Source organism: Pinus tabuliformis, chromosome 1_2 (assembly GCF_031772625.1).
Source record: "Pinus tabuliformis cultivar Carrire ecotype Pingquan chromosome 1_2, CPIR1, whole genome shotgun sequence".
Lineage (NCBI taxonomy): Eukaryota > Viridiplantae > Streptophyta > Pinopsida > Pinales > Pinaceae > Pinus > Pinus tabuliformis.
In genome coordinates this window covers 291,005,664-291,016,465 of record NC_142298.1, presented here as the reverse complement: position 1 = coordinate 291,016,465, position 10,802 = coordinate 291,005,664, and positions in this window count along the sequence as shown.

Here is a 10,802-nt window from a genome sequence, read left to right as displayed (position 1 = left end):
GGAAGAAATATTGTTGGAAATTAAAAATGAGACTTTGATAAGATTACATATAAATTGGCAAAAGAAATGAGATTCAACTAATAAAGGGTGCAATTGAATAAATTTCACTCACGAGTGGATTGATCATATTTGTTACCTCATACAAAACAACTTACTAGTGCGCTCATTAGTATTGAAAGAAGTTATTGCCAAAATACAATGGGCATACCAAATCATTCATAGATGATAATGATGGTAGTGGTTCAATCATTTCAAATTCTAAACTGAATATTTAATGAGTGAAAATTAAAGTGGAAGAATCCCTATTCCAACTTGAACATGGTGAATCTACGATAATAGAGATCAAGTGGAAACTTGATGAGAAAAGCAAATCTTTTTAGGATGAACAATGAAAATTATGCAACTAATGAATAAATCATGAGGGGGCAACAAGCCCTCATGCAGGTAGATTAAGCATAAAATAAGACTTAAATAAGGATGACCTCTTGTATGTATGCTATTTGGATAATAAAAATATGTATAGTGATCATGGAATTTTAACTTGATATTGATGATTTAAATGATTATACAAATGGTAACATATTAGCAATGAATTTCATTGGGGAAGGAAGAATAAGTGATGAGAGATTAAGACTGAAGATGGTGAGGCTAATTTGAAATTTAACGATGTACTTAGATGAGTATACCTAATATAAATAACATGAAAAGATTATCTAAAAGTAATTGGTATCTTGATGGAAACATGACACTAATAACACTAACGAGATAACATAGATCCTAGATGGATGTTGAATAATGTAAGTTCATAATTGGTATTCAATGTTTAGTAAATGAAACTGATGAATCATGATAAGAATGCTTATAGAATATTATTCTATATTTGATAAGTATTGAAATGTATCTCAGATTAACGATGTTTCATGATATGATGGTATGAGGGTGATCATGCTCATGTGGTTCATATTTATATAGTTGTTACAATAGTGATGATGTATACTTATGATGATGATGATATGCATAGGCATTATGATGTTATGTCTAGGTATAATGACATATTCATTTACTACGTGATGATAGGTATTTAATGTTGAATACTCATGATGGATATGATATGCATAACGTGGCATAGGAATTATGATGCTATAATATGAGGTTTAGTGACATGTGGTTCATTTGTTATGTGAAGTCATGATATGTCTTTGATGTAAATATGTTGATGTCATAACTTATGATGGTATTTCATGAGGTGAAGTATGTGATAGTTTCATACAAATTTATGACATGCATAAGCATGCAGTTCATTATTATTCATAATGATACATGTTCTCATAATGACATGCAAGACTTGGCATGTGGATTATTTTCTATGATACTATGATGTTATAGCTAATGCATTGGTTGCATGTTGAGGTGTGATGATTGACAGGACTCCACAAATGGGACGAGAGGGCCAATTTAACTGATTATCTCGTGTGAGCCCATATGCACGAGGGAGAATAAGTAACATCATATGGGCCGGGGACAAACTCAATCAACACTACATATGCCAGTGGTTCCTTTATCTTGTGTATAGCTCTTGATGGATAGCTCTTGAAGAGCTGTGGGATCATCTTGAGGAGGCAAAGTGCCTGATGTTCTAGGCTAGGTGCCTGTTATTGGATTGGGATGCTGAAGTCTGGAAGGGATGTAAAGGACTTCGATGCCTAGGGATGTGTGCCTTAGTAGTTGTGGAGGGAGTGGGCCAACCTTGCAAGATGCCCGGGGTCATTGAGTACCGGATCGGATGCCTGCCTTGGGGCAGATGAGGTCTGAGTTAGGCACGAGCCTTGGGGCCAGCCTTGGACTAGGATACAGACCGGGTCAGGCTTAGCTTGGTGCCGAAAGTGGGAAAAAGGACAAAGATTCCTTGAGATTTCCTAGGGTGTTGGGGACTTTCGATGCCTGCTGGTTATACTAGTTCAGCAGAGGGTGTTGTCAACATGAAGTAAATTAAATAATAAATAATAAATAATAAAAATAATAAACAATTCAACTTAACTTCGGGACGAAGTTCCTTAAAGTGGGAGAGTATGTAATATCCCTCCCCTTAATAATAAATAAAAATAATAAATAATAAATAATACACAAATAATAATTAATAATATAAATCATAAATAATAATTACGCCGTAAGGTGTTTCCCTCTGAGATTAACTCCCCAAATTGCTTTCGTGTCAAAATATGTGCCATTGGATTTTGGTGTTAGACGATTAGGTAATCCTTATCCGTTGATTTGAATTGAGCAAGGCCAGCCGCAACTGTTCGTTCGATCCTGCAATAACTGCGACTGTTCGTTCGATCCTGCAATAACTGTCCACTATCTTCCTTACGAACCGTCATTTGAATTGAGCAAGGCCAGCCGCAACTGTTCGTTCGATCCTGCAATAACTGCGACTGTTCGTTCGATCCTGCAATAACTGTCCACTATCTTCCTTACGAACCGTCAACCGACTTAATTTATTATATCGATAATATTTTGCTCCATGAACAAGGGTTTTCTTCATATTTTCAGGTTATGCAGCTGGTATTTCGAAGGCAGAGGCGCATCTATTGCAGATCATTAATCCCCTGCAGCGGATCAGTGGTTTTCCGGGCTCAAATTTGTAAGGTAGGTATCATATTATTGTACTCTTACCCCCTTGCATGTGCATGACTTGCAAATGCCTGAGAGAGGATTTCGATGGAATTCATTCAATTTAAAGCGATTTAAACGTTCAGAAGGCTAACTATATATTTATGGCACTATTTTCAGCCGGTTAGTTGCAGCAGAAGTGCCGGAGAAACTATCCAGGCTTTGTGGAATAGGCAAAGCCAAGTTATGGCTAGAGCAGTTAGGGTAGAATCACCATACCGGAGCTCGCATATTAAAAGAAGGAAATCGCGAATGGGAATATTAAACGAAGTTGCAATACCTCGCACAAGTAAGCTACCTCTCCTAAAACCCTAGCGAAGAGTAACAACATGTGAGTTACTCGTCCTGAACATTTAATTCTAAGAGAATTAGTAATGAACGACTAGCCCAACCTATAATCCCTAAAGCGCAGAACATAAAGTTTCACTTAAAAACATTTCTGGACATTTCAAACAGAAATTAAAGAAAAAATAAGTGTCGCGTACTCATAAGGTTGCTAAGATGAAGGCCTATTGGTAGAGTTGCTCGAAGAAGAAGGCACGACCTGTCAACTCTAGGAACTAAGAAATAATCCTAAGGAAAAGGAAAATTTTACTTGCAAGAAGTTGAATTATCTATGAGAAATTAAAAAAAAAAAAAAAAAAAAACTCAAACAACTCGAAGTGAACAACCTAGCAGTAACAGCCCAATGGTTCTGGAAAGAAAAAGACTTGTTACTAGAAAGGCATGGTTATTATTCTGCTGCAAATTTGGTTAGGGTTTGTCGGTAGCTGCAGAGGCACTATGACGTAGCAAGGGTCCAAATGAGACTGAGAACCACCAGATGGTGTGGGGTAGTTACCCCAAAACTACCCTGATGCATGACAACCGTAGATCAAACATCAATTCAACGGTGGATCAGTAGCTAGCTGTAAGATAGTTTAGTTGCCACTTATCCATAGAAGTCTCCAGAACATGTTTCCTCCGTTAGGTTAAAGGCATGTAATGCCAAGAGAACTTTCCATCACCGGAATGGTAAAGTTGAGCTTAACATTGAAAAAAATAATAATAAAGATTGCAATCAGCGCTCATAAGTTCAATTACACAATTTCCAACGTATGAAATATGCGCATGACCAACATCAAATGTATGTTTTTAATATTCATGTTGATAAATTCGAATTGTTAACAATGCCATCCAAACAACCTTAGTAGGATAATTAAGTAAAATAAATAAAATAACTTTGATAAGATATTCATGAAAATGTAAGTAATGTATGTTACAAGTGGTATCAGAGCTATAGGTCGCAATGTTGTGGCTTATGAGCCAGACTACAACTGAACATACATATTAAAAGTTTCTTATCACGAGAGGAAGCAAATAAATTTATATATAACCAAGCAAGGGAAATGGAAGAGTTATCATGACACATGTGTTGGATGCCTAAGTGACTGAATGGTTGTTTAGAGTATTTAATTATGAACATATATTGAACCGTAAATCATATTATGTAATTATGCCGTAAGGCGTTTTCCTCTGAGATTAACTCCCCAAATTGCTTTCGTGTCAAAATATGTGCCATTGGATTTTGGTGTTAGACGATTAGGTAATCCTTATCCGTTGATTTGAATTGAGCAAGGCCAGCGGCGACTGTTCGTTCGATCCTGCACCAACTGCGACTGTTCGTTCGATCCTGCAATAACTGTCCACTATCTTCCTTACGAACTGTCAACCGACTTAATTTATTATATCGATAATATTTTGCTCCATGAAAACGGGTTTTCTTCATATTTTCAGGTTATGCAGCTGGTATTTCGAAGGTAGAGGCGCATCTATTGCAGATCATTAATCCCCTGCAGCGGATCAGTGGTTTTCCGGGCTCAAATTTGTAAGGTAGATATCGTATTATTGTACTCTTACCCCCTTGCATGTGCATGACTTGCAAATGCCTGAGAGAGGATTTCGATGGAATTCATTCAATTTAAAGCGATTTAAACGTTCAGAAGGCTAACTATATATTTATGGCACTATTTTCAGCCGGTTCGTTGCAGCAGAAGTGCCGGAGAAACTATCTAGGATTTGTGGAATAGGCAAAGCCAAGTTATGGCTAGAGCAGTTAGGGTAGAATTACCATATTCTTGGAATTATGGGGTGCACACATTGATGATGTAATATAATTTGATAATCCTCCGAATGGCGCGTGTTACTGGCAAACAAGAAACAATCTAGGGAAGAACATGTAATAATTAATTTTAAACTTAATAACATAAAATTCATGACAAGAAATACTTCGCGGTCGATGTTTATTAATGGGCTTTGTTACCAGGTTATTATAAAGAAATATCTCATATTATTATCCTCACTATTATATCCAATGGGAGGCCATTTAATTGATTGCCAAATAAATTATAAAACAGACATATTGGGTGTTCATTTTTTCCTAGTGGGCGATTCACCGTAAAATAAGTTCACACATCTTTTTTTGGAAATGAAATCTTAGAAAATGTTTCACTAGAATATAGATGAGATGAACAGATTTAACGAAACCTGTTAATTATAAAACAGATATATTGGGTTTTGTTTTTATTTATTTATTAAATATTGAAAATGTTTTATTAGAATAGAGATGATAGGATTGGTGAATTTTATTATAATTGGTATAATTATATTTATAAATATGGTTGATATATTTTTATAAGTATATATTATTAATATTTTATATTGCAGCTAATTGAATTTTTAATATTATAATATTAAGGTTATTTAATTATTTTTTAGTCAACTTTATTTTAAATTTTTTATAAATTTTTTAAAATCATAATTATGAAATTTGGAAAATTTTATTACTTTTAAATTTTCTAAAATATTTTTAAATCATCATCTATATCTAATGAAATAAAAAAAATATATACTATCAACTAAAAAATAAAATATATTAATTGAATCTCCAAATTTAATAAGCTTGCAATGTTTCATTCTCTAATGGGAGTGCTCCATTCCCTTTTCATTTGTTTTTGGGTTATTTATTGTGTGTAAATATTTAAAATTGCCTTGCTAGGGTTCATATAATTGTGGTCAGTGCCTCCATTCCATTTTCATTTTATTTTTGGGTTATTTATTGTGTGTAAATATTTAAAATTGCCTTGCTAGGGTTCATATAATTGTGGTGAGTGCCTCCATTCCATTTTCATTTTATTTTTGGGTTATTTATTGTGTGTAAATATTTAAAATTGCCTTGCTAGGGTTCATAATTCCAATAAGCTTACAGAAGTTATTTATTTTTTGGTTATTTATTGTGTGTTCTGACAATACTTTATTATGGTTTACCATGTACCAATAGCCTTCTTTCTTTTTGAATAAAAAAATATTAGCGATATAAAAAAACAAATAAGATAAATATACAAGTAATTTAATTGTATACATATTTATTCACTGAGCAAGAAGAAGAGAAATAGGGTATTAAAAAAATGGAATATGGTGGCATCTTATTTTGTTCTTATCACAACTATCATCGAGATTCCTTCCATAGGGTTTACCAAAATGTCATGGCACAACATGGCCTCTATGAGAATACGGGAAAAATACTCTACATTATTCTGTCCAACAACCATTTTGTCATCCAAGAGGTGGCCATCAAGAAATTCTTTATGATGGGTTCTTGAAGCTACCTGTTTCGTTGCATATCACGGTATCACTTGTCGAGCTCAAAATAAGAAGAATGGGGAGGATTGTGGGATTCCCTTCTCTTCTCTGCACCACCATTCTTTGCTCTGTACAAATAAATATTCATATTCAAGGCCATAGGGCCTTCACTCTTTGCTCCCACGTTCTGATGAAATGATAAAATAAAAGAGAATAAATGCGATTATGCAACCCACTCCCCAAAATAGAAATGGAACATCATAAAATAAAAGAGAATAAATGCGATCATGCAACCCACTCCTCGAAATAGAAATGGAACTGGTGACCTCAATGTTGAAGGTACAATCACATTGAAAGTCATTACAATATTTCCCATATCTATGTATTCTCCCACAAACCTAATTTATTTTGGTTCAATTTCGTGTCAAGTCGATACTTGCATGTCATTTTTCGACAAGAAAAATGAAACTTTCATGTCATTGTTCGGCAAGAAAAATGAAATTCCTCTATCGATATAATAGGAAATGCCTATACTAATGAATTCAAAAAACAAAACATTATTTAAATTTCTAACATGGCTAGGATGGGTGATGGAGGACGTGAGTTGATGGAGATGGAAAACACACAATTGTTATGAATTTTGTAACTAAGAAACCTTTTAGAAATCCCTAATTACATTTGTCCAATTATATACAAGACAAAAGAATATTCTCAAGAGAGGAAATCTTAGCGATTCATTTAATAGAAAAAATAAAATTCTTCAACCTTAATTCCAATATAGACTACATCTGTCAGCTTAATAAGTCCACATGATTTTTCATTAAAATATTGAAAATTCTCCTTTGAAATAGAGATGATCATACAATTTTTGACTTCAATTGTAAATCACATCATCATCTTCAACATCAAAACAAGACTATTTATCCACTGAACATTTACTTTCTTTTCTATCTATGCATTAGTACAATATTTATGTGTATGGCATTATTTAATTAGGTGTTTTGATTTGGAAATTTATATCGAGCTCTTGTAAAAGAATGAAATGGTTTATCATGAGCATCAGTCGGCTTCAACATCTCTGGCTTAAAGTCTTACCACTGCTAAGATCTCTCCTACAATAGAATTAGAAGAAAAGGGTTTGAGGGTCCTTCAATTTTCTTTTCTTTTTTTGTAGAGCCAACAAGGAAGACATGGAGCACCTCCTTAACTCTTGCAAATTTTCAGAGAACATATGGGATTGATTTTTGCTGCTATTTAGGCATTTTGATAGAAAATATGCAGGCCTCATAACTATTTTTTATCAATATTATCATGGAATGTTCAATAATTTTATCTTTCACAGAGATTGGGTTATGATGCCAGAATTCCTCCTATGACTCATAATGGAAGATCATAACCTCAAGCTCACTCTATAAATTTTGTGGTTTGGAAAATCATCCTACATAGCGTTCAGGAAACAATTTTATCCTCTCACTAGAATCAACAAGATTGGGAAGCAAGCCTAAATGAGTAGCTCTTTTACCCAGACTTGAGCTCTCCCCTACTATCTCTCCCGATTTGGACCCTGTTTCCTTACATCTTGGAGTTGGTTCACCTGAAATATTTGTCCCTTGAGTAGGGATTATCAAATTAAATTTTGATGGTGCTTCAAAAGGAAATCATGGTGTCAAAGGTATCTATAGCAACTATGATGGTAAAAACTTTTTGTTTAGTAGTAGTTGTGAAGTAAAAAACAATAATGTAATGGAATTCTTTTCTTTGGAATCATGCATTTGCTTAGCTATTATCAATGGCTTTATAAAGCTTCAAGTCGAAGAAGACTTACAAATGGCTACTAATACTTAGAATACTCTTATTAATAGATCTTCTCCGTCAAATATCTAGCAAATCCAAATGCTTGAAAACGTCACCTCTCACATTAATTCTTTGATTCCCTAATTTCATGTCCTCCTTCCCTCACACTCTTGTCAATATGGAAATAAAGTGGTTGACTATCTTGCAAACCTGGGATGTAAGAACCAAAATATTAATCTTGATTCCCCTCAAAGCAATGAAGTATGCAAAGAGAGGTGTGACCATTCAAACATCCTCATCACCTCTGATCAATAATCCTCGATGTGTATGTTGAATTTCATGCTAAGGTATGGGAGAAGTTGGAAAGCTCATCATCACCTCGTACATTAAATAGGGGGTGTTGTAGCCAAAAAACCCCATGCATTCAAATAATACTAAGAGTAATGACACCCCAAAGCAATAAACTTAGAGCCTTATCTTCCACTTCATCTTCTTGCTTTAGCTAGTGGCTCTTTGTAGTTATATCGAGTCCTTGTTATGTATTCAAACCACTTGTAGGATGTTTCCTCCCCTTGCACTCAAAATTGTTGCAAGTCGATTGAGGAAGGTCTAGGCCCTTTCGGCATGGCCTTCCATTTTCATTCTCTCTTGTTGATTTTACGTTATAACTCTCAATTCTCATTTGTGGAGAAAGTGGATTTTTTTACCTTTGAAGGCATAATGGCATGCCCCAAGTTTCCCTCATGTCATTTTCTGCATTATCCTCCATTAAGTCATAGACACATTATACATTCACATACAAGTAAAAAACATGCTGGGAGCCATACATAGTTGCTATCATAAAATGTGCATATAACCAGCATAACAGGAACATGAATACAAGGAACATATCAGCCATCAAATCCATAAATACGTCAATACCTTTACACATGAAAATAAAGGGAATGGATTTATCATTAATGAAAGAAATTAACGAACCAGAGATGGGACTACCACGTTCCACACGACCATAGAATGGCTAGGCCAAATCTCTCTTCATCCATTCACCCTCACTCCATATTCCAAGCATGAATGTGGGATCTCATAGAACACATAAATAAGAACTCATACATGGCTTCCAGAGGCCGTCCACCTAAAACCATCAAATAATGGTTCCACCTCACGATCGGACATCACCAAAAAAATCATCATCAGATTGGTTTCCATCCAAGCCTTCCATGGCTTCCATAGCATTTGTCCAACAAAGGCTTCTAGAACTAGTAACTCAACCCACAACTTATACAACGCTTCCAGGGCATTTGTCCAACCAAGGCTTCTAGGACTAGTAACTCAACCCACCAAGGGCTTCCATAGTGTTTTTCGAACCAGGGTTTCTAGGACTAGTAACTCAACCCACACCTTAGGAAACACAGGAACTAGTCAAAACAAAAAAATGAATGTAGATCCACAATCGCCATGGCTATCCCAGAAATGGCAAGGCTAGGCAATCCATTCTCGATCCAGGCAATCCTCCATGCCAATGACAGATCACAACCAAGAAACCACATGCATATGCCATGCATGCCGAAAACTAGTGAAGAAATAATACATGCAACTCAGTACCTGCAAGTGAATTTGATGTAGATGTTGATGTCTATGCCTTCTTACGCTTTCCTACTCTTCCTTTTTCTTCTTGTTCCACGAATCCAAGTATGCCACACCCACCAAGAGTGCTCCAAGAAAACTCGAACTCTCCAAGAGTATGAGAGAGAGAGAGAGAATATCGAGAGAGCTCCAAAACTGAACTGACAACAGGTTCACTTTGAAATGAAGAAGCTTTCCAACTCATCCTTAGAAGCCTTTTTATTAATGAGGCCTCTATTTTTTTCATTTTCCATTATTTTCCTTCATTTTCCTCCTCACATGCAACCTATGACCTTTCAAATCCTTTTTCTCCTAATTTCCATTATTTTCATAAATACATGTGCCAAAATACCTTTTTGCCTCTTTAATGCCTTAGACATTTCCTTAACCATAAACAACCAAATGAACACCCACTAGGATGTCCTACCCACCATTAATCTTGGAATACGTGTCCCATCATCCGTGGTATTTAGATATTTTTACATGGAATTTTCACCAGGGCTATTATAGAACCCTCCCCCTTGGGGGAACAGAGTCCTCGATGTTCAATGGCACCTATAACCAACATGACTACTGAAAACAAAACATACAACCGATGGAGCTTTATAACACAGTTCATTGCAATATTTACAGTGAATGACCTGCTCAAAAGAAAAACATCATGACAACATGACTAGATAAAAACCATACCACATATTGGATCTTTATAACATAACTCATTACGTATTTACAATGATATACACATATACACATTTTATTAACCAAAAAATAAAGGATACGAGGCCCATATCAATCAACAAGGGAATCCATAGGCTCACACCTCCACCATCAATGTAATACCAGGGTTCACCTCCTTCCGAAGAAGTCTAAAATCCACTACAAAGTCAAATCTGCATTTGATATCCAGCTCTGCAATCCTGCACCACTTTTCCTCTCAATGAACAGTTACTAGCTCATTGTTCCAAGGTGCACTCCTAATGTGCATATGATTGCATATGGAAATGATAATGACCAAAGAAAATCCATCCGTGACCTTCCCTTCTCTATTACATAGTCCCTCGGGAATCTAGCCACCCCTTCCATGCAGTCACTCA